The sequence below is a fragment of the Onychomys torridus genome, chromosome 5 (assembly GCF_903995425.1).
Source record: "Onychomys torridus chromosome 5, mOncTor1.1, whole genome shotgun sequence".
Lineage (NCBI taxonomy): Eukaryota > Metazoa > Chordata > Mammalia > Rodentia > Cricetidae > Onychomys > Onychomys torridus.
In genome coordinates, this window is record NC_050447.1 from 43,677,596 (window position 1) to 43,699,171 (window position 21,576).

General features: G+C 44.0%; 1 protein-coding gene across 3 annotated transcripts in view; it reads right to left on the reverse strand.

Annotated features, from left to right (window-relative positions):
- The window catches only part of Maf (MAF bZIP transcription factor), a 352,610-nt gene that overhangs the window by 313,070 nt on the left and 17,964 nt on the right, over positions 1–21,576 (reverse strand). Inside the window, exon 3 of one of the 3 annotated variants that reach the window (XM_036188075.1) lies at positions 17,865–17,925. The exons of the other annotated variants lie outside the window; for them this stretch is intronic. The gene's annotated coding sequence lies outside the window, so the exon portion shown is untranslated. Of the gene's footprint in view, positions 1–17,864; positions 17,926–21,576 lie in introns of those variants that run through there. 3 annotated transcript variants of the gene reach the window in all.

Consider the following 21,576-nt stretch of genomic DNA (forward strand, 5'->3'; position numbering starts at 1 on the left):
TCAGCAAATGTACAATCAGGGACTGTCCTTGGAGGAAAAGGACATGGAAGAGCCTCCAAAGACAAAGACAGTTAGAACAATAGTCCCCATAACTTAGAATGAAAGCCCGAGTTGGGAAAACTGGAGTCTGTGTGCTTGGGAACTTCGTAAGAGTGGCTTCCAAAGTGGGGCCTCCCTGTGGTAACTGTTGGGCTTCATCTATTTATAAAATATTTGTTGGGTGCGTTCAGCTGACAACTAAGCTAGTTGTCTTCTGAGGCAGCCAAGAAAGGACACAATGGTACCTCAAGTCTTAACACGAGCTATTTTCCTCCAAACTCAGGACCACAGTGGCCAGTGTTCAGTTTTGTTATGGCTTAAGTTTTATGTGTCCCCCCTACACTCAAAAGCCATGTGCTAAAATGCTTGGTCTCCAGTAGGTAGATAAAATCAACAGAGGTGATTGGATCATGAAGACATTGTCTGAATCAATGCATCCCTCCATTGATGACTTCATAATCAAATGGTGTATTTGGGAGGTAATGTAAATAAGGAGGTGAGACCTGGTTAGAAGTAAGTTATCAGGGATGTGACCTTAAGGGGTAGGTCTGCTTCTCAAAGTCATTCTCTTCCTGTCTCCTCAACATAGTGAGCAGCCTCTTCCACCACACTCTGCTGAAGCATGGCTCTTTGCTTCACCCCAGGACCATAGCAATGGAGTCAGCTGACGAGTAACTAAAACTTTGAGCCAAGATAAATCCTCTTACCAAATTGTTTCTCATATGTATTTGTCACAGTGATGAAAAAAATGTCCAACACATACTCTTTCCCTCTGTATCCTTATGCCCCTAGATTCTTAAAAAAAAATGTCATCCTGTTTGTACTTGATCTAGAAGCAGAATCTCCTACTAGTCAGACCTGGTTGGCCCAGCAGTCTGTTCACAGACTTCACAGCACTCAGCACAATTATAATGAACTTTTTGTTTTAAGTTCACTTACAGCAAAGACTCATGAAGCTGTAGATGGACAGGTCCCAAGGCTGGTTTTGCTCTCACACATGTTCCCAGCATTCTATGGTTTCACAAATAGTTACTCTATGGGTGATGTCAGGTGAATGGGTGGGTAGAGGGGATAATGAAGACGTGACCAGTGTCCTTTCTCACTGTACTCTAGGACTAAGAGCTAGAGACATGGTCCTCATCCTCTGGGAAAATCTTATTTCTTATTTCGTGGGTTCAGAGGTCTGTTAATTAACCAGACATACAGGGATACAGGGCTTTTCTTACATACCTTCTACCCTGAATGCCAAGCACAAGCACAGAGTGTTTCTTGTGCTCACCCTGAATATAGACATAAGAGGGCAGAATTTCAACATTTATAGATGAGAGACTTTGGGATGAAGCTTTAAGCTCTCTCCAATCCTCCTGTGTGTGTGTGTGTGTGTGTGTGTGTGTGTCTGTGTGTATGTGCTTGTGTATGTTTCTGTAGGTCTGTGTGTGTGTGTGTGTGATGTGTTGTGAGGTGCACATGTGTATATGGATATGTTTGCATATGCTTTCATATGGAGGTAAGTGTGTATGTGTGTTTGTGAGTGTCTATGTGTGTATCTGTTTGTATGTCTTTGTATATATGTGTCTGTGTATGTGTTGCACAGGTGCACATGTGTATATGGATATGCATGCATATGCTTATGCTTTCATATGGAGGTCAGAGGACAGTCGTGAGTACCATCCTCAGGTCCTGTCCACTGTGTTTTTGAGACAGGGCTTTTCACTGGCTCAGAGCTCAGCAAGTAGGCTACATATCAAGAGCCAGGGTTCCACCTCTTTCTGCCTCCCCAGCACCAGGATTACAATGTACACATACTTGGATTTTTTACTGTGGGTTCTCAGGACAGGACTTGGGTCCTCATGTTTGCAAGGCAAGCACTTGACCAGCCGAGCTGTCTCCCTAGTCCCGTACTCCTCATTTGTAAGCTGCCATGTGTTTGAGAAGGCCCTGTTCATCGAATGCTATGTTCCCCAGCATTGACCCAGCCCCAGCCTCGGTCAAGACTTCCTACCCTCAGAAATGTCTACCACACACTTTATTATTATTTTTAATCACTCATCCTTTAGTTTGTCTGTCCCTTCACTTGGCAAATACGAGGTTTCTAAGATGTGCAGGTGCTATACTAGGGCTTTCCACTGTGCATGCAAACTATGAACTACCTGTCATGTATGTTTGACATGCAGGCTAAAGAGTGTCCACAAAACCCTGTACCATCCTGAAACTAGCGTAGGCAAAATTTCTAGCTAGTAATTAGAGAGTTTGAACCAGATCTCTCAGGTAACCTTCAAACCTGTGATCTAGTGCCTTGACCAGGATGGTAGCCATGGGCCACAGGTACATACAAAGCATTTAAAATGTAGCCAGTGTCTGAAGAACTAAATTATTTATCTTACCTAAGCCTAACTATTATACTAACATGTTGAAAACTTGAAGCCATGTCACTTTTTTCTTCCCTTACACACCTCTATTGTTTTGGTCAGACTCAGAACTAATTTTACATTAACATTGTAGAACACATAGCATCCAAATTGAGAGCCATATCAAGTTTCAAAGACTTGGAACAAAATAAATGATTGTAAAATAAGTCATGAATGCAATTTTTGAGCATACATTGATATGATAATTTTGATGCATAGAGTTTAAAATAATATTAAATATCTTTACACCTGTTTCATTTTATTTTTGTAAAAGGAGCTGGTAAAGTGCTTAAGACTAGAAATAGGTTCCATCTATGTCTTAGACAGGTAATACATTTAGTAGTAAATAAATAGCAGAAACAAATACACCCACGAATGAGGCTGACTATTTAATGATCTCTGGTAGGTATCCTGTGATGTTCCTTATACACCCAGAGCAATGCTGCTAAGAAGGAATGTATTTACCCTCTGGGAGCTTTCATGTTGACAAAGTGTCCGCAGACTCCTCAGAGCAGAATTAGAGGGGATCATTTGGGGTTACTGAAAGTTTATAATTTCATGTTCAAATAAAAAGACCCTTTCTAGGAAGGTGGCACATATTTCAAATGGAGCAAAGAGTTCTTCCAATATTCTCCTCTCCCAAGGCCACTAATAGTCCCTCAAGGACTCCTAAGATCCATGCATAAGGGTGATGTCCTATAGATAACCACTTCCCTTCTTACATCTGTAAGTGTTTTGGTTGTTGTTAAAGAATAAATGGAAAGTGTTATTAGTAAATGTGTCCCACTGTCTTAGTCAGGCTTCTACTGCTGTGATAAAACACAATGACCCAAAGTAACTTATGGGAGGGTTAAGAAATTAATCACAACAATGAACCCATGTCAATTTGGCACACCGATACAACTATGAAATCATCACCTCTTCTTCTTTGTTTACCCCAAGAACTCACACTAATATCAATATCACAATACAAAGCACATTTCAATTTTAAATGTCTTAGTCTTTAAAAATTCAAATACTTTAAAAGTTTAGTCTCTTTAAAACATTCAAAGTCTCTCTAAAATACTCCAAGTCTCTGTAACATACCCAACGTCTCTCAATATGGGTGCCTATAAAATAATAATAATAATAAAATGTTAAATGCTTTCATGCTCCAAGAGGGAAGAATCAGGGTACAATCCCAATCTGAACAAAACCAAACCACACTTCAATGGCATGAATTAAATCTTATAGCTCAATGCACTGTATCTAGGGTTTACTCAGATCTCCTAGGTGCCAAAGGGCTTGTGCAGCTCCACCTCTCTAACTCTCCCCTAGCACAAATACCTAATCTCAAAGGCTCAGGCCAGCTCCACTCTCATACGCTGCTGTCCTTGGTGACTGTCCCATAGCCCTGGCATGTCCTATATGCTGGGGTCTCCAGAGCCTGCACCTTCACCAATGAACTCCTGACATCTCTTCAGAGTCTCTGATCCTGTCACATGGTGCCAAGTCTTAGCCTCTCTTCATGACTCCTTCAATCCTGGGCTCTCCACCACCACGGGGGCTTCACTTTCACCCAGTGCCTAGACTCAGCTGCTCTCCATAACTCTTTTGTGCCTTTAAGACCAGTATCACCTGGAAGATGCTTATGTATTGACCAAATTTGGCTACCAGCATGAGATACATCCTTACTCCCCTTGGGACCACTGCTTCTGTGTGCTGACCATGAGGAAACACTCCCAGAGGATTTTACTTCGGTGATTCTGGTCTCTTCTTAATCACAATTTATTTTTCAGTGCCAGCTAACCAGCATCGACTATCCCAGTAAAGCAAAGGTTTTGCTTCAGTAGTGCTAGTCGCTTCTGAAACACAACTGACTCTTCTGTTCCAGCTGAACAGAACCACGCATTCTTAATTCAAAAGTCATACAAACAGCCCAGATGAAGTCTTAAAAGACTCTCAAACTCCTCTCTGAAACTTCACAAGCCAGGCCTCCATCACCTACACTGCTCTCAGCATTAACTTCCAAGTTCCCAGAATAGCTCATTAAGCTCTGAGAACTCAACGGCTTTTCCAGCCCAGAGTTCCAAACTCCTCTGAATTCCTCCCCTAATATCTGATTAGGTCTATCACAGCAACAGTTCAGTCTCTGGTACTAATTTCTGTCTTGGTTAGGTTTCTATTACTGTTATAAAGCATCATGACCAAAAGTAACTTAGGGAGGAAAGGGTTTAACTGGCTTACATGTTCTGATCCCAGTCCATCACTGAAGGAAGTGAAGGCAGAACTCAAGCAGGGTGGAAACCTGGAGGCAGGAGCTGAAACAGAGACCATGAGGAGGCCTGCTCACTGACTCATTCTCTAGGGACTGCTCAATGTATGTCTGTATGCCATCCAGAACCACTTGTCCACAGAGGGCGCCACCCACAACAGCAACGGGCCCTCTCACAACCATCATCAATCAAGAAAATACCCCACAGACTTGCCTACAGCCAATCAGATCGAGGTGTTTTTCTCAATTGAGGTTAATCCTCTCAGATAACTTTAGCTTATATCAGATTGATGAAAAAAATGTAACCAGGATAGCCACCATGTAGGAATATGTCTTCCAGCTGTTACCCAGAAGAAGGGTTTTTCTTCTTTCTAGTTGAACAAGAAGAAGAGAAGAAACGGTGGGGAAGAATGAGGGGAAAATCCACAGAAGAAGATCAACAGAGTGAAGGTAAAGTCCAGATGCAGGCCATGGGAACTCACCATGTGCCTATTATGATGGCTCATCTGTAAGTCACACATCTGTTAGCCTAGTCATGACTGTTATGGTGGAGGGAGACATGAAGGAGTCTCATGCTTACTTATTTCCTTTACCTCATGGCAACTCCAGGGAAAGGGAGCACCCAGCATCAGCCAGTGACCTTTTCACACCTCTACCTCCTCTACTAATGAAAAGCAAGACTGTGGGCAAGTGCTCTGAATCAAGGTGGCCAGGGGATCTGGTAGATCCACAACCATATGACATGATGGATCTTGATCCATCAGAGCCTATTACATGAATCCAATAATAAATACCAACCACTGACCTAAACGTGCAGTGTGCTGGCAGCAGATGCTACGTGTGCACAGATTGACTTCTGTGATGTTTTCCTTGGGCTTATTGAGAGAGAGAACACCTCACTGTCCCTACTGGCTTTGGACGGGCTTCTGTGGAAAACTGGATCCTTGCTCCGTGTGCAACTAAGACCCAAAGTCCAAGAATGGTGGACAAAAGAGAAAAAAAAATGACATTACCATAATAATTGACATTTTTGTACCAATCCCAGACCAGCACTTCTGATCAGAGATTAGAAGCCATGTAAGTTATCCACAGCATGCAGAATTCAAGTTCCTGTCATGGAGGATCCCCAATAATCCAGTATATGGTTCTTTAAGCTGTGACCCATGGGAGCCAAATTCAGTTTACTGTCTGAGGGGGCAAGAAAACAAAAAAGCTGGCTGAAATAATAGCTTGGTTAATATGGTGTTTGCTTTGCCAGTATGAAGACCTGAGTTCAGTTCCCCAAAGCCCATGTGATAAAAACCATGAGTGATGGTGGTTGTAGTCTCAGCGCTAGGGAGGTGGCATCAGAAGGATCGGTGGGGGTCCTATGGCAGTGTAGCCTGCTTGACAAGTGCCAGGTTGGTGAGAGAACTCGCCTCAAAGAACAGAGTGGACAGCGCTGGAGGGACACTACCTGAAGTTGTCCTCTAGCATTCATGCTTACATGTACATACACGTTCATGAACATCCTCAAACATGTGTGTGCCTGTGTGCACGCACATGCATGTATGTGCACACGCGCAAACATACATACACACAGACACACACACACACACACACACACAGACACACACACACACACACACACACACACACACACACAGTCCAATTCATGGCTTTTGTTTTATGGTGTTTTGTTTTTCTGTTTGGCTTTCTAAAAAAAAATATTTTCAAAACACAAAAGTGTGGAAATTCCACTTCTTGGTTCATTTGCTTTGCTTTCTAATGTCCTTCCTGTGTGAACAGAGGTCACATTTAATGAGGTTTCATGAAGCTTGACCATTGGTGGATGAGCCCTTTGCCCTGTCCTCTTACCCTATGTTGGAGAGACTAAGACAACCTCCTAAGAATCCCAGGATGAGGCTTGTAAAACCCTCCTGGAGGCCCAAGATCACACAGCTAGAGAGTGAAAAGGTGAAGACTGAACCAGAGTCCATCCTAGGCCAGCAGCAGGCTTCTGCCAGCACAGTTGAGTTTTCTGTTCCGTACAAGCCTGGTTTCTATCACCCAGAGACTGCCTCTCCTGCTGGGGAGACAAATGTGAAGCCACTGACCTCACTGCTGAAAGCCTTGGCAAATTAGGCCCCCAGCATGGTTAACAACTTAGAAATGGGACCACTCTGCAGAGAACACCATTCTAGATGGATAAGATGACACTGGGCAGGTTGGTAGAGTGCTGGCGTGCCACTCATGCAAGAAACCCTGGGTTTGATCCCCAGAACTGTATAACCAGAGGTGGTGGTGTCGCCTGTAATCACCGCATTAGAGAGGTCAAGACAAGAGAATTCCATGTTCGAGTTTGGCCACAAAGCAAGTTTGAGGCCAGCCTGAGTTGCATGCGACTCTGTTTCCCCTCACCACCTCCAAGGTAGCTCCGAAGACCCAGTGTTCTGCGTGCCCAACAAGGTAGAACTTTCAGCAGGGCAACAGGCCAATGTCCAGGGAGGTTGTCCCTAGAAACAGATTACTCCGCCCACCAGCCAATGTCCCCTTGAAATTCCCACTTATTTCTATAAGGCTCTAAGGTGACTTTTCTCCTATGTATGAGGGCTGGAAGTTAAGCTTAATGTACAAAGCTATATTTTACAAAGCGGCAGGTTGGCCTTCTCCTATCGACAGACTCTGGAGCTGAGATTTATTACAGAATGGTAATCAGGCAAAAGAATAAATACACTGCATCTTTAATTCATTAATCACCCCGGAAAGCAAAATGAACTACAGTAAAGAAGACAATATGTTTTCCGATGGTGGGGGTGGGGGAAGAGGGAGTCGGTTACTCAATAAAACCTGTCGCTAAAATCCATTTTGTGTGCAGATGAGAGCCAGGCTGGTTTGGCTCTGAGACTGAACTCCTACAGGGATCTGGGCACTATGCAGAGGAAGTGGGACAGGCAAGTGTCTGTGGACGGTACCTGGGTGTCCCTGGTGTCCTTCGCTAGGTGCTTGTTGGAAATCATTTCGTGACTCACAGGCAGCCTAAGAGACAGACCAGCCCAGATTCAAACTCTGCCCCATCAGGTAGAAAGGAGAGGCCTGGGGTAGCAATTCAGACTCACTTATTGCTGCTGCTTTCACGACTGTGTTGCTGTTTCATCTGCTCAGCACTTCGTTTAATCAAATCCCAGGGAAACTCCAGGGAGATGACTCCGTCGGTAGAGTGCTTCAGCATGAGAACCTGAGTTCAGTTCCCAGAACCATGTAAAAAAGCCGGACTTAGCCGGGAGGTGATGGTGGTGCACGCCTTTAATCCCAGCACTCGGGAGGTGGAGGCAGGCAGATCTCTGTGAGCTCAAGGCCAGCCTGGTCTACAGAGTGAGTTCCAGGAAAGGCTCCAAAGCTACACAGAGAAAGCCTGTCTCAAAAACAACAACAACAAAAGCTGGGCTAGCTGTACTTGTCTATAATCTCAGTGTTAAGGAGCAAGGAAAGGTGCGTCCCTGGGTCTAAACAGCCAGTCAGTGTAGCCTACTTGGCGAGTGCCGGGCCATTGAGAGACTGTACCCCCCCCCATCCCCAAAATGGGATAAATATGCTTGTCACCAAGGCCGAAGAACTGAGTCCTATTCCTAGAACCCAGAAAGTGGAACCTACAGGGGAGAACTAACTCCTGTTCTCTGATGTTGACAGGTGCACTGTGCCGCATGCGCACTTGGACACATATGCATGTACACGTACAGTTGGATACATGTGAAAAAATGTTTCTTTTAAAGGTGGGTGGTTCCTGAGGAATGACACCTAGTGTTGTCCCCTGCTCTCTGTATATATACCAACTGTTTTGTATATATATATGTATGCACCTGCACACACACACACACACACACACACAGGCCTGTATGTATACATCTGCACATCACACACATACAAACACACAGACAATTTACATGGAAGCTGTCCTGTATTTAGGTTGCAAATGTATCAACAAAAATGAGACATCGGGTTGTATTCTCCCTAGTCACTGCCCCTATGCCCAGGGAAAGGCATCGACTGCCTGCCACCTTGAGTTGGACACTTAGAGATGAGCCTATTACCTGCTATTGCTGCTGAATCCCAGACACCTGGGAACTAGAAGGAAGCTGTACTTCTGCTTCTTTAACGCACCTACAGGGTGAGCAGGAGTGCCAGCTTCTCAGCCTCTCCACGCGGCCTTCAGAGCCAAGGTGAAGAGGTAATGGAAAGTGGCTATCACACTTGACATTTGCCCAGCACTTTAAGAAATGTCTTCCCTTCATCCTTACAAACCACCCTGGGGCTGACTTGAGAACTCTTCACATCAATTGCGTGATTGTTTGAGAAGTGAAGAACTCCCACTTTCTATTGAGCAGATCCTCAGAACTTTCCCCACAGTGTAGATGCTAACTCATTCTCACTGACATCTAGAAAGTGGGTTCTGATTAGTCCCATTGTGTGTATGAGGACACATACATACAGCATCCACGGAGTTTACACTGGATTTCTCTACCTTACCTTAGCAAGAGTGGCATTTGGGGCTGAGCCATGGCTTGGGTGCTGATCTGGATATTGTAGAGAGAGGATAGCTCACCAGAGGACCAAAGCATCCTCTCTGCCAATCATGACAACCTAAACTATCTCCAGAGGTTGCTGGATGTTCCTCTCTGGTACCTCCTGAGAATTTGTTAGAAGTGTACATTCTTGGGGCCTGGGGAGTTGGTTCAATCAGTTAAATGTTTACCTTGGAAGCACAAGCACCAGCATTTGATTCCAAGAAGTTACATGAGAAAAAAAAAAAGGTGCACATGATATATGTGCTCCTAACTCCAATGCTGGAGAAGTAGGGATGGTTAGATCCCTGGGGCTCACTAGACAGTCAGCCTAGCCTCCTTCCTACTTGATGAGTTCCAGGTCAATGAGACTCTTTCTCAAAATAAAGGTGTGGGGACAGTTCCTGAGAAAATCCTACATCCTCTCACCTTCATACTCAAGTACACACATGTTCATGCACGTATATACACACTTGTACCCACCACACACACACACACACACACACACACACACACACACCCCTTGAATGTGTGCATGAGAAGTGTACACATTCTCAAGTCTCATTCTCAAGTCTCATTCCCCAGCTACCTGATGCATACACTCCAAGTAGGGCCAGGCACCCAGGTGATGTAGGAACTAGAGGTCGAGAATCATCTCACTGCAGTCTGTTTCTAAGCCTTAGCTGTGCGTTAGAACTGCTGAGGAAGTATGTTAAAAAACCATTGCACCTGGGTACCATACTGAGTTCTCCTTCAATTGATCTGGGCATGGGGAGGAATTTTGAAAGCTTTCATGTGGTTCCCATATGATTGAAGAGCCACTGGTCTAAGCTCTGGTTGTCAGGGAGGCACTGGTCAAGTCCAGCATGTTCAAAGAGAACAACCAATGTTTGTCTCAGGACTCATCAGCTCTGATCTGGGGCAGATACACACAGGACATCACAGAATACCTGATACTCAGACCCTTTCACCACTTATTTCTGGATCCCAATGATGTGTCTACTGTTTTAGGAAGTTCTTGGTTGTCAATTTGACACACTTGGAAAAAGAGGACCTCAATTAAATAATTGCCTCCATTAGATTGGTCTGTGGGCATGTCAGGGGGGCATTTTCTTGATTATGGGCAGTGCCATCCTTAGGCAGATGAGCCTGGGCAGAGCAAGAAAGGTAGCTGAGAGGAAGCCTGTAGACATTGTTCCTCCATAATCTCTGCCTCTAAGTTTCTGCTTTGAGTTCCTGACTTCTCCCCAAATGGGCTATAACTTGTAAGTTCAAATAAACCCTTTCTTCCCTAAGCTACTTTAGGTCATGGTATTGATACAAAGGAAGTAAACAATCTTGAACACTCTAGTTTCTGCATTGGGTCATGAGGTTAAGGTGACCACTGAAACAGGTACTGAGGCTGTTCACTATGTCAAACACATCTACACAGTAAAGGAGTGGCTAGCTTAGGGAAAAATAGAAATTAACTTTTAACATGATAATAGCGTATTTCAGAGATGCTACTATACCATTCTCTCTCTCCAGCCCTGGCCCTCCCTCTTTGTCCCTTTTCTTTTCCTGTTCCTCCTTGGTCCTTGGCAAGGCTTAAGGTGCTCCATGGCATGAACATCTGCTCACAACCTTTCCCTTCTCCTGAGATTCTTCTTTGGCACCCTCAGCCCAGATATTTTTTGATTCTCTTCTATGTCTCATCAGAGCAGCAAGATCAGCCATGCTTTTGCTGTTTGTCTCTTGAGCAGGTCCCCCCCCCCCCCCCCCCCCCCCCCCCCCGTGGCCTCCTTATGGTGTGGTGTGCTGTTGATGGTGTCTGGGTAGACGGAGGTATGAAAGGGATCCTCCACTTTAGCATTATGCTGGTCCCTCTTGCAAATATTCCCGTGGCCAGTTTCATGCCACCCGTGTTAGTCCCAGACTATGGGATTGAGAAGGCGTGCATGCAATTTGCTCTCACAAGACCATGGATGCAGACATGGGCATAAGCGAGGGAGTCAATCCAGCAAACGTTTGCTGGGAATGTGTTGTGCCCAAGGTTAAGCAAGCGTGGGGCAGGAAGGGTGCTCTAAACAGGGAAACTTTCTTTTAGGGGGGGTGGGTGAGAGGTGAAGAGCCAGGTATGGGAAGGTAAGAAAGGAAGGCACAGTCGTCTGCCAAACAGACTCCAGGGTCCCCTTGAATCCCGAGGAAAGTTAGTTTGAGCCAAAGGAGACAAGGTTCCCATTGGTCACTTCTTCTGTCCCTGAGGGACAGAGCAGCCAGCTGGCCTGGGCACTTCCTAGATGCCATCTCGGCTGGGTCATTTGTCCTGCATAAGATCCCACAGGGCTCTTTGTGATGCCCTCCTCCCCATTTGAAAGATTAGAAATGGAAGCACGTGGAGAAGAGAAGGGAAGTGACTTTGCCAGAGTCAGAAGACAAGGAAGGTCTGGCCTTCGTGCCTGTGTCATTGGCTCTCCATTAGGAATGCCCAAGTGTTTCCAGTACAAAAATGAAGTGTTCATTTCTCACATCAGAGACGGCTGTGCTAAGAGTGCCCTGGAGAAAACAATTCCCTAAAGATGAAGGCACTGGTCTATAGGGAGCCTGGACCTGCCCAGGGACTGGGGGTGACTGGGAGGGAGGAGAGCCAGTATCCTGAAGGGCCAGCTCCACTCAGCAGCTCCCATCTCTCTTTTATACGGTGATCTCACATAAACTCTTATTTTACAAACGGTTCCTCTGCTGAAACCAAACAAAATAAAATGAGTTTGAAAACCTCTGGGCCATGCCAAATCCTTAAATTTATGGAGTCAGTAGCTGGAGCCTGGGGAGCTGCTAGCGGTCATTTCGACCACTCCATATTTCTCTTCTAACTTGCTGGAGTGTTCGGGTACTACAAGACTAAAATAACTTGGAGGAATTTCTCAGAAAATGCAGTATATCCCAGTTGCCCCCTCCACCCCATGAGGGAAATGGCTAAAACAAATTTGAAGCATATGAGGAACACAATCCTCTGGCTCAAAGGAGGGCATAAGTCTTCCCTCTGTGTCCTCCACTGGGTTCCTGTGAACTGGGCACTGCGCACTTGTCTCAACATCCTAATTGGTGCTGGGGACACTTCTACCTCACGTTGTTCTTGTGTATGATTTCTCTGTGGGCAGTCTCCCCTCCAGTGAGACGTTTGCCCTTAAAGGCAAAAAGGTCAAAGAATTGTAGCTGCAGAACCTTCCCCTGTGCTTACGACCTTCCATTGGATTCTCTCTTCTCCCACCTAGGGGAAGACTATGACCATATTTTAAGATATAACTCACAAATTAAAAACTGAAAGAAGAAACACATTTTTCTGTCAATGGCTTAAGGGGATTCCATCTCTAAGCTGCAGTTAAAGCTTTCTTAGTCTTTTTTACATTTGTAGCATTTTGGAGCAATTTGCTAGAGTCAAAGAAAGCAGCGAAATTCCCACAACTGACTTCAAAGCCCCCAAATCCTGTATCAGTGGAAGGGAGTCTGGTAGCAACCCCAGAGGGGACGTTATTCAAAGAGAAACGTGTAAGAACGTGCTAGGCATTTTTGCCCAGGCATCTGCGATTGATGTTAATGGCAGACACGTGACCAAATCCCCATGTAGTTCTTTGAAGAAACACCCCTTCCTTTTCTTCTCCCCAATACTGTGAACTGTGACAACGCAGACGAAACAGAAAAGAACGACAGATGAACCCCTGCTTCAGTCCCACAAACAGCACTGGCCATGAAGGCACAGAAGTCCCCTTTACCTGGTGAAAAGTGTGGAACAAGGTCGGCAGGCAAGAGGGTGGGCTGCCCGGATGGGCTGCCACTTGGTAATGAATTCTAGGTGAAAACAGAGAGGAGTGAGGCTTGCAATATTCCAGGTCTCCAGCCCCCTTCCTTCCTTCCTCTCTCCTGCTTTGTAGTTGTTCATCACATTTATTCCCTGGCTGACCTTCTAGTTCCTTCTTGAGCCCAGCACTGCCTACTCCTCTTGGACTGCGTCTGAGACAATGCTTCCCTCTCCCAAGTCTTCTCCAACTCCACATCCACATGCACAAGTCCCCTGCTTGTTCTAGATGAATCCCCAACAGTAAGTCCATTTTCTGATATGGAAATAGCACCCTCTGTTTGTTTAATTAAATACTAAAAATACTAAAAATGTAAAATTTTAAACAGCAAAGCAGTCAGAAGAAAACGTTCATTGTCCGTAGATCTGAAAAAGAAATCACCTGCTAGGATTGGGCCTCAGTTGGTAATGTGTTCACTTTGCAAGCCTGAGTGCCTGAGTTCAGTCCCCAAAATGCAGGGAAAACAAAACAATAGTAACAACCACAGAAACAAACAGGTCTAGTGGCACACATTTGTAATCCCAGGGTAAAGCGGCAGAGACCAGGCTGACTAGGTCAATTAAATCAATAAATAAAAATAAAGCACCCTGCACAGGTGACATTTAATGTGCTGTCCAGGTAAGAAAACTTTATCCACTAAACTCACAAGCAGTTGTCAGGACAGGGGACTTTGAAAAACTAGAAGAGAGTTAGAACAATCTCTAAGTTTTTAGCAGATTGCAAAGATGCCATCTGTGACATTTCACAAACTTCTAAGTGCTGTGATCACACCTTGGTGTGCTTTAGTTAGCCAACTGCTTATTCAGGGAGACCTGCACTTGGCTTGAAAACCTCTGAGCCATGGCCACAGTGTGTGTCTGAGTCACAACAAACAGGGCTGTGTCAAACACAAGAATGTATCAGGTATGGGCTTCATTCTCACATGGTCTCAGCATCTAATAGGAGAGGGAAGCTCACAGGGCTATCATCTTCTTACAAGGTAGAACAATGAGTATCCTCAATGTAGATCTCTCTCTCTCTCTCTCTCTCTCTCTCTCTCTCTCTCTCTCTCTGTGTGTGTGTGTGTGTGTGTGTGTGTGTGTGTGTGTGTGTGTGTGTGTGTGTGTGTGTACAAGCACAATCATGTGTGTATATCTGGCCTTGAGAGAGAAACATGAGCCTGACAGCAAGTGGTCAAACATTTTGGTTAATTTAGGAGAGCACCATTCTCCTTGGACTTGCTTGTACAGTAACCCCCACCACACATTAAGTGCCTGATGGATGATGACAAACGTTATGTATCTCATCGGTGTCTGCAAAAGCCTGTGCAAACCATTTGAGAATGCATCTATATTTGTAATTTGATCACTGAATAAGCATTTTCTTTTCTGCACAGATTATTTTTTAAAGGCATCACAGTGTAAAAAAAAATCTACCAATTCAAATCCTCTATCTCTAATTCACCATAAATTTGTGAGATGCTAGGTACATAGCTGATTGGGTAACCCTCCTTGACTTCTAGGTCAATTACATACCCTCATCCTTCTTCCTTTCTTCCTTCCTTTCTTTCTCTTCCTTCCTTCCTTCCTTCCTTCCTTCCTTCCTTCCTTCCTTCCTTCCTTCCTCCCTCCCTCCCTCCTTCCCTCTCTCTCTTTCTTTCTTTCTTTCTCTTTCTTTTTTTAAAGAAAAATTTGTGATATGTGATCCCAAAAGTCAGTTAGGAGAATGGGACCCACCCACATCCTCAAGCTATGCTGTGGCTAAGTCAGGTTTAAATTGGAGGCTTCCAGCCCCAGCCTGTTCTCTCCGAGGAACCTTATCTGATTTCATTGGCCTTGATCATCATGAATAGAGTTGATGTTTCTAAAGGACCGAGGAGGCAGATGGAGTGGGAAACACAAAGCGATTCTTTTGCCTTTCTCATTTGAAGCTGGACCTGGGAGATGCTGAGTTGTCAAAAGGACAAGAATGTGGGAGCTTTGCCAGGGGCTTCTTGGCTCTTTGTGTTTTCTATAGATGCTGGTGCCCCTGTATTCTTCTCCAGGACTCCTCATTCCTCCTTTCATACTGCAATGTCTTGGAATTGTTTAAAATAAAAACAATGGTGCCTGAGCTCACCAACCCCTTAAGGTTCTGATTTAATTGATGTGTAAGTTGGGACATTAACGTTTTGAAGCCCTGCTCCCTTCTAGGAACATCCAGGACTGATGACCCATCTTCTGGGTTAGAGACCTGTTTGTCCCCAACCCCTCTTACCCCTGCCTACAAAGCAAGTGTATATGGGTATTGAGTACAAATTTTAATCTCCCATATTGGGACTAGACCACTGTGCTAACCTCATCCAATCCTTGTCTCAAAAAATCTGACTCAGCAAGAAGCTGGCCCTAAGGACCACCCACTAGCTACTGCTCATCCAATGTTAGATGAGCTAATCAGTTCTCTTCTGAGTTGGGGAACCTAAAGTATCCAGCTAAGCTCTGATGGAAACTTCAGAGCAAAGGACATAGTTGGGGTGGAAATTGAGCGTGAAGGTGGGATCCATGTGTACCCCAAGGCAGATGCATTAAAAAGAGGGCCAGAGAGAATGAACCTTCACCCCCAGTTCTCACCCAAGCCATCTTGTATTCATGTTGCAGAAGATCCCTCCATCCTTTTAATAAAGGAACCTGAAACTGAAGGCATCTTTCACAGCCACAGACTCTGGCCAGAACCCTAGGAAATTATGTATTCCATGAAGAAGCTTTGAGTCCCTTGGATGGCTCCTCCAGTCACAAAAGGCTAAGCCAAGTTAAACAAGGCCTCTGGGTGTGCTAAACAGGCAGAGGATCCCAAGCTGAACTCCTGAGATCTCCTGGGAGCCCAAGAAGGCAGAGCAACTTCTGGAACTCATTACTGCACAGCCCTCTAGGAGTTACTCCCACGTCATAGCTTTCTCTCCTGAAGTATACATTGCAGATAGAATCACATACAATTGTTCTGGGCTGATAAGTAAAGTGAACACGCAGAATGCAAATGAGTCACTGAGGACAAGGTTTTCAACAGGGAAAATTAATAAAGGGTACTTCGGTGCTAAATGAAAGAAATGTCAGGACTTTAATACTTTAGGCAGTCATTTTTTTTTTTTTTTCAAAATTGCCCAGCACAATGCTAGTTACATGAAATGGTTGTTTAAAAACCAGGATCCATGTTCACACAAGTTTGGAAAATACTGCATGCCATCTGTGTTAGTATAATATGTATATGGGACATACATATTAGCATATAAAAGCTCTGAGATGGATGGCAGCAATATTAAATGTTTAACACCCAATTTTCCTAAATTATTTGAGCAGAGAGCTCCCCAAAACACAATGATTTTACTTTATTTTTTTAGGGGTGATGGGATTTTTTAATAAAGGAATAGCCGTAAGCTATTGTTCTATACCAACCTCAGTGTTTGGATTTTGAAAACATTTATTGTAAAGCAAAGGGCTGGGGGTGGGGGAGTTCAATACTGTAATCCCAAAGTCATTCTAATGTAAACCAAGGCTTGTTAAGTGTCAAGGTCAGAATTCCATCCCATGTAACATTGTCCATGGCTGAACATGGTGGGGGTGTTTACCCAGTGCAGGTGTTTTACATACATTAACATATTTAATCCAAGTACTTTACATATATTACCATATTTAATCCTTTATGCTCCCTTTTGAGGGACAATTCCCATCTTCAAGATGAGGCAATTGTATTCTTTTTAGTACCAGTGCCGATTTCGCTGACAACTTTTATTCAACAGGGCTTTCATTGGAGTGATTTACCAACCCCAATTTATCTTCAGTGCCCAGCAATTTCCTGAGTGACTCTTTACACATTGTGGAGTTTTAAGGAGATGCGTCATCAGTTACTTTTTAAACTGCGGCCGGGATGACAATCACGAGCTCTTGAGTGGAAAAGCCTTTTACTACTGCCTACCAAAATTAAAGTACAGAATCACATGTTTGGAGACCAACAAGGGTCCTTGGGGGTCAAGACCACAAGAAGCCATGGCTCTGGACCCCCAGATACTAATCACGTTAATGTGTCTTTTCATCTGAACCACACTCAACCCTGCTCAGGAAAGGAGGCCAAAGAGAGGGTGCTTGGGCTCTTACAGTACAAATTGAGGCTAAAAGCTGGAGTGTGTGACCAGGAAGGCTGGGGACAGACTGACAGGTGAGAAAGTGGCATGGTAGGCACCTAAGCAAGATTATACTAAATGGTCACAGAGCGCCTACATTGCTTTGTGCCTAGTACCCTCCACTTCCTTATAGTGGATTAAAGTATCTGCCGCTGTACTTGTTTCAAGAACTGAAGATGACATAGGTTCTGGCTCCTGGGAGACTCCCGTTTCCCAGTGGCTTCTCATCACATCCTTCAAGTCTGTAAATGGCTGGGGTGGGATATTTGAGTGCACGGATGTTTATTCTAACTTCGGCAAACAGGTATAGCCTCCAGGTAGCCATAACAAATGTTAAATATCAATTGTTCTTGAAGGATGCATTTTAGAAATCCTCATAATCTGTGTAGCTAAAGCAGTTCCAAGTGAGATGTCTTAGTTAAATCACACAGTGTCTGCTTAAGAAAGTAATGTCCTACATCATGATGCTCCATCTCCATGCATGCCAGGGTACTCATTGAAGGACCCTTCTGTATATTTTCTTCTTCTTTGAAAGGGCGAGCTCCAGACAACCCCCTGCTGAGGTGCTTCAGGATCCAAGATGCTTGTCACATGCACTGACATCCTGGGTGCAAGTTTGTCCAAGGTACCTTTGTTAAAAAATAGTTTCCAATTTCAGAAAATAAAACCTTGCTTGTGTGCACGCAACAAGGGGCGAATAAGCAGAATGTCTTCTCTGAAAACAGAAAAAGATGAGTGAATGAAACCATCTGGCATTAATGTCAAATGATTGTTTCCCTAACAAACAGAAGTCGCATCCCATCATTCAGCATTGTACTGTTAGCCTATAATGCATTGTGTTTAGTGTTCTGGTCATTTACAGAATGTATTGATTTGTACTTTATTTTATTGCAATGTTTTGGGGTATATTTGTTGAGGTTTGTGCTGCACTGCGCTCTCCTTGGTATTAATAAACGCTAAGATTAAATACCCAGGACGTGAGTGGAACAGCATTTTCATCAATCCACTTTCCACACTCACACCAGTTTCATTTTTCACAGGTACAGATGTTATTGTACATTGTCTCATTTCTCCATAGAATCCTATGCCCCTATTTATCTCTCCTATTAACAGCTTAATAATTAAATCTGGAAACACAGACAAGGAAATATGTAATGAGAGAACTCCAGTAAATCACACTTGGCTTCAACTTGACAAATCAGACAGAGAGTTTAACGCACAAAGCCTTTCAAAACAGCTGCCTTTCCAGGTATAAACCCAGTGGTCCCCCCAAAACAGATGAATACTTATTTTTGGTTTGATGTTAATCACAGCTTTTTTCCTTTAAAAAATTAATTAAAAACACTAGATCGAATAAATATTTCAGGAGACCAGCAGTAAAATGGGGAAATCCCATGTGTTTGGAGTTTTAGTACTCTCTGAGTACAGAAATTTATTTGCAGGAAGCAGAAAATAGACAGCACGCATAAAAACACAGCCGAGTCCCCCTAGTGAAATTATTTATCAAGCTAACAAGGGAGGGACCCTTCTACTCACAACAAGCCAGCAAGGAAAAGACACGGCTTTATATTTTACCTTTGGGTTAGTAGACCAGTAAAAATGCCAGCTGACAAGCACTTCCCATAAACATTTCTTTCTAAATGAGCTTCCTTGTTAGGGAGAAGGGGGAAAACAAGGCTTCCAAGCTAAGGCACTCTATAGCTTCTGGACAGAAAATTCTAGCTATATACTAGACTCTTTGGTACACAAGTTCCATAATTGAAAAGAAATATAATATAGTAATGCATATTACAAGTAGCATTTGGATCACCAATTATAATGTCATTAATTTCAATATACTTATACTCTCGTCATGATAGACTCTTGGGTGAATATATAGAAGAAGCAGCCTAGGTCTGTAAAGATACTTTTTGAGGAACAGCTTTAACAGGCTCCGAAACAGACCATGCACATATATATTCATGCACACAGATACTTCTATATTTATATATCTGCATGCATGAATCTAGCATTGCATCCACTGCGCAAGCCTCCTTGCTATACATTATTTTTCAAATGTTTATTTCATGAGCAAAACCCCGAAGTCAGTTTTGTACAGTTTAACTTGATGATATCAAACTTTGATTATCAACTACAAGAATCTCTGTTGTAGCTTGCAACAGAAAAAGGGGAGGGGGTAAGAAGGGATGGGAATGAAAAGAAGGGGGTGGGGATGAAAAGAAAGAAGTGAGGAGAGGAGCCTCTGAAAGCACACTGTGACCTGATCCCAGTTAAATTTTAAAGAAATAGTAAAAGGTGCCTTTCCAGAGTCATTGTATCATCAAGCACTCCTCAGGGAACGCCTGATGAACTGGCAGGGACCTCTCACTGCCTTTCCTCTTTCCAAAAGCGACATTCTCACCCATTATCTGTGGGAATGGTGGCAAGATGCCTTTTTTTTTGTTGTTGTTGTTTTATTGTGGGAGAAAATGGTCCTGGTGAAGATAGGTCTGATGCTATAAAACGCTGAGCAGAGGGGCAGGAGAGATGGCTCAGTATTAAAGAGCATGCACTACTCTTCCAGGGGACCTGAGTTGGGTTCCCATCCAGGTCAGGCAGCTCATGACTCCAGTAACTCCATGTAACTCCAGTTCCAGGGGATCTGACTGACTGCCCATTCTGCCCTCCCAAAGCACCTGCACTCTCATGCACAAATCCACACACATAGAATTAAAAAAAAATAAGATGAATCTTAACAAATTAAATGAAATATTAAGCAGATACGGGCACGGCCACCTTGCAGGAGTGGCACCATGACCCTGTCTTCTCACCAGTGCTTCAGCAGGGTAGTGGCAGCTGGTTTCAAGTGCATGGATGGCTCAAAGGAAATATGAGGCAGTAACTCTAACAGCTCTTCCTTATTTGCTCCCTCTCTGCAAAGAGCATCACAGGATACCTCCGTGAAACCTCCTCCTCTTGGGCAGGAGGCTCTGTGTACTCTTCTTCCAGGGCCAAGGCTGAAACTCTTGAGCTCAAATCCTACAAGGCTTCTTTGGGAACTATGTGTATTCTCTTCCCGTAGATCTGAAGGGATAGTTTGGGACTAGGCCACACTCTGTTCCTAAGTGCCATCTTTTCTGTTCTTCAACAAGGATCTTATAAGATGCTACCAAGCAAAGATGAGAGCTAAAAGAAAAATATGTCACACTTCAAATGGCTGTCCCTGAAGACCAAAAGGTTTGGAAAACACTACACTTTCACCAATACCTTTGTGACATACAGCTCAGCTAGGCCTGGCTTTGAAAGCACCAGGATTAACATTCTGGTGTGGTTTCACTGCACCAGCAGGACACTGAGCAGGCAGAGAGACAAGGAATGTGGGTAAAGAACAAGATGCTACTGAGCAAGGGATCTTCATGAAGAAACTTCCTGATGACATCTGGAGAGAAGAGCAGCTGGGAGTCCTCAGCCTCAGGCAGTGTAGCATACTCAGCTCCTTGACACACGGAAACCCAGTTTCCCTCCTCTCCCATGTCTGAGCCAGGAGCACACACCCAGCTGCAGTCTCCAGAAGAGCAAGAGAAAACTGGTGGTAGCCCATGCATTGTGCTTTTATATTCTACTCAGCAACAGCAAGAAACTGTTAGCAATTTAAAGGGAGATGGTACAGGGGGAGGAGGCAGAGAAGCAGGAGCAGGAGGAGAATAAGACATTAACAAAGTGATTCCAACATTGTGAACCTATAGTTCATGCCTTGAGATTTTCTAAAGGAACCTCTGTTTTCCATTGCAGGGTATGGGAAGGAGTGAGGGAGGAGGAGGAGGAGAAGAGAAGGAGAGTGGAAGGGCAAATGAGGAGGGGGAAGGGAATAGGAGACACGGGAAGGACAAGAGGCAGAGAAATAACAAAGGTAAACAGAAAATTCTATTCTATTCTATTCTATTCTATTCTATTCTATTCTATTCTATTCCATTCCATTCCATTCCATTCTATTCATGTTCAGGACAGTTGCAACCCCACAGCAGCTATGGTCCCTTCTTTTCATGTACATCAGGCATGAACCTCATTTTAAAATATAAACAAGCCAGAGGCACATCACAGCGGTACGGATGCCAGCTCTTTAATTAACTACCGTCAGTAACAAAAGGTCTCTATTTTGATTAAGGGTACAGAAGGAGAGTCAACCCCAGTGCCTAGGAATTCCTTTAAATAATTACAGCCACCAACTCAATTCTACTGCTGGGAGTAAGCAGGGGCCAGGGAAGAAAAGAAACTTTGTATGTGGAACCCAATTTAAGGGAAGATGACCTCAGGGTCAATTTCTCGGAGCATTTGCGATCAATTCAATTCTCACCTCTACTGCCTATCTGCTAGCAAATAAACTTAC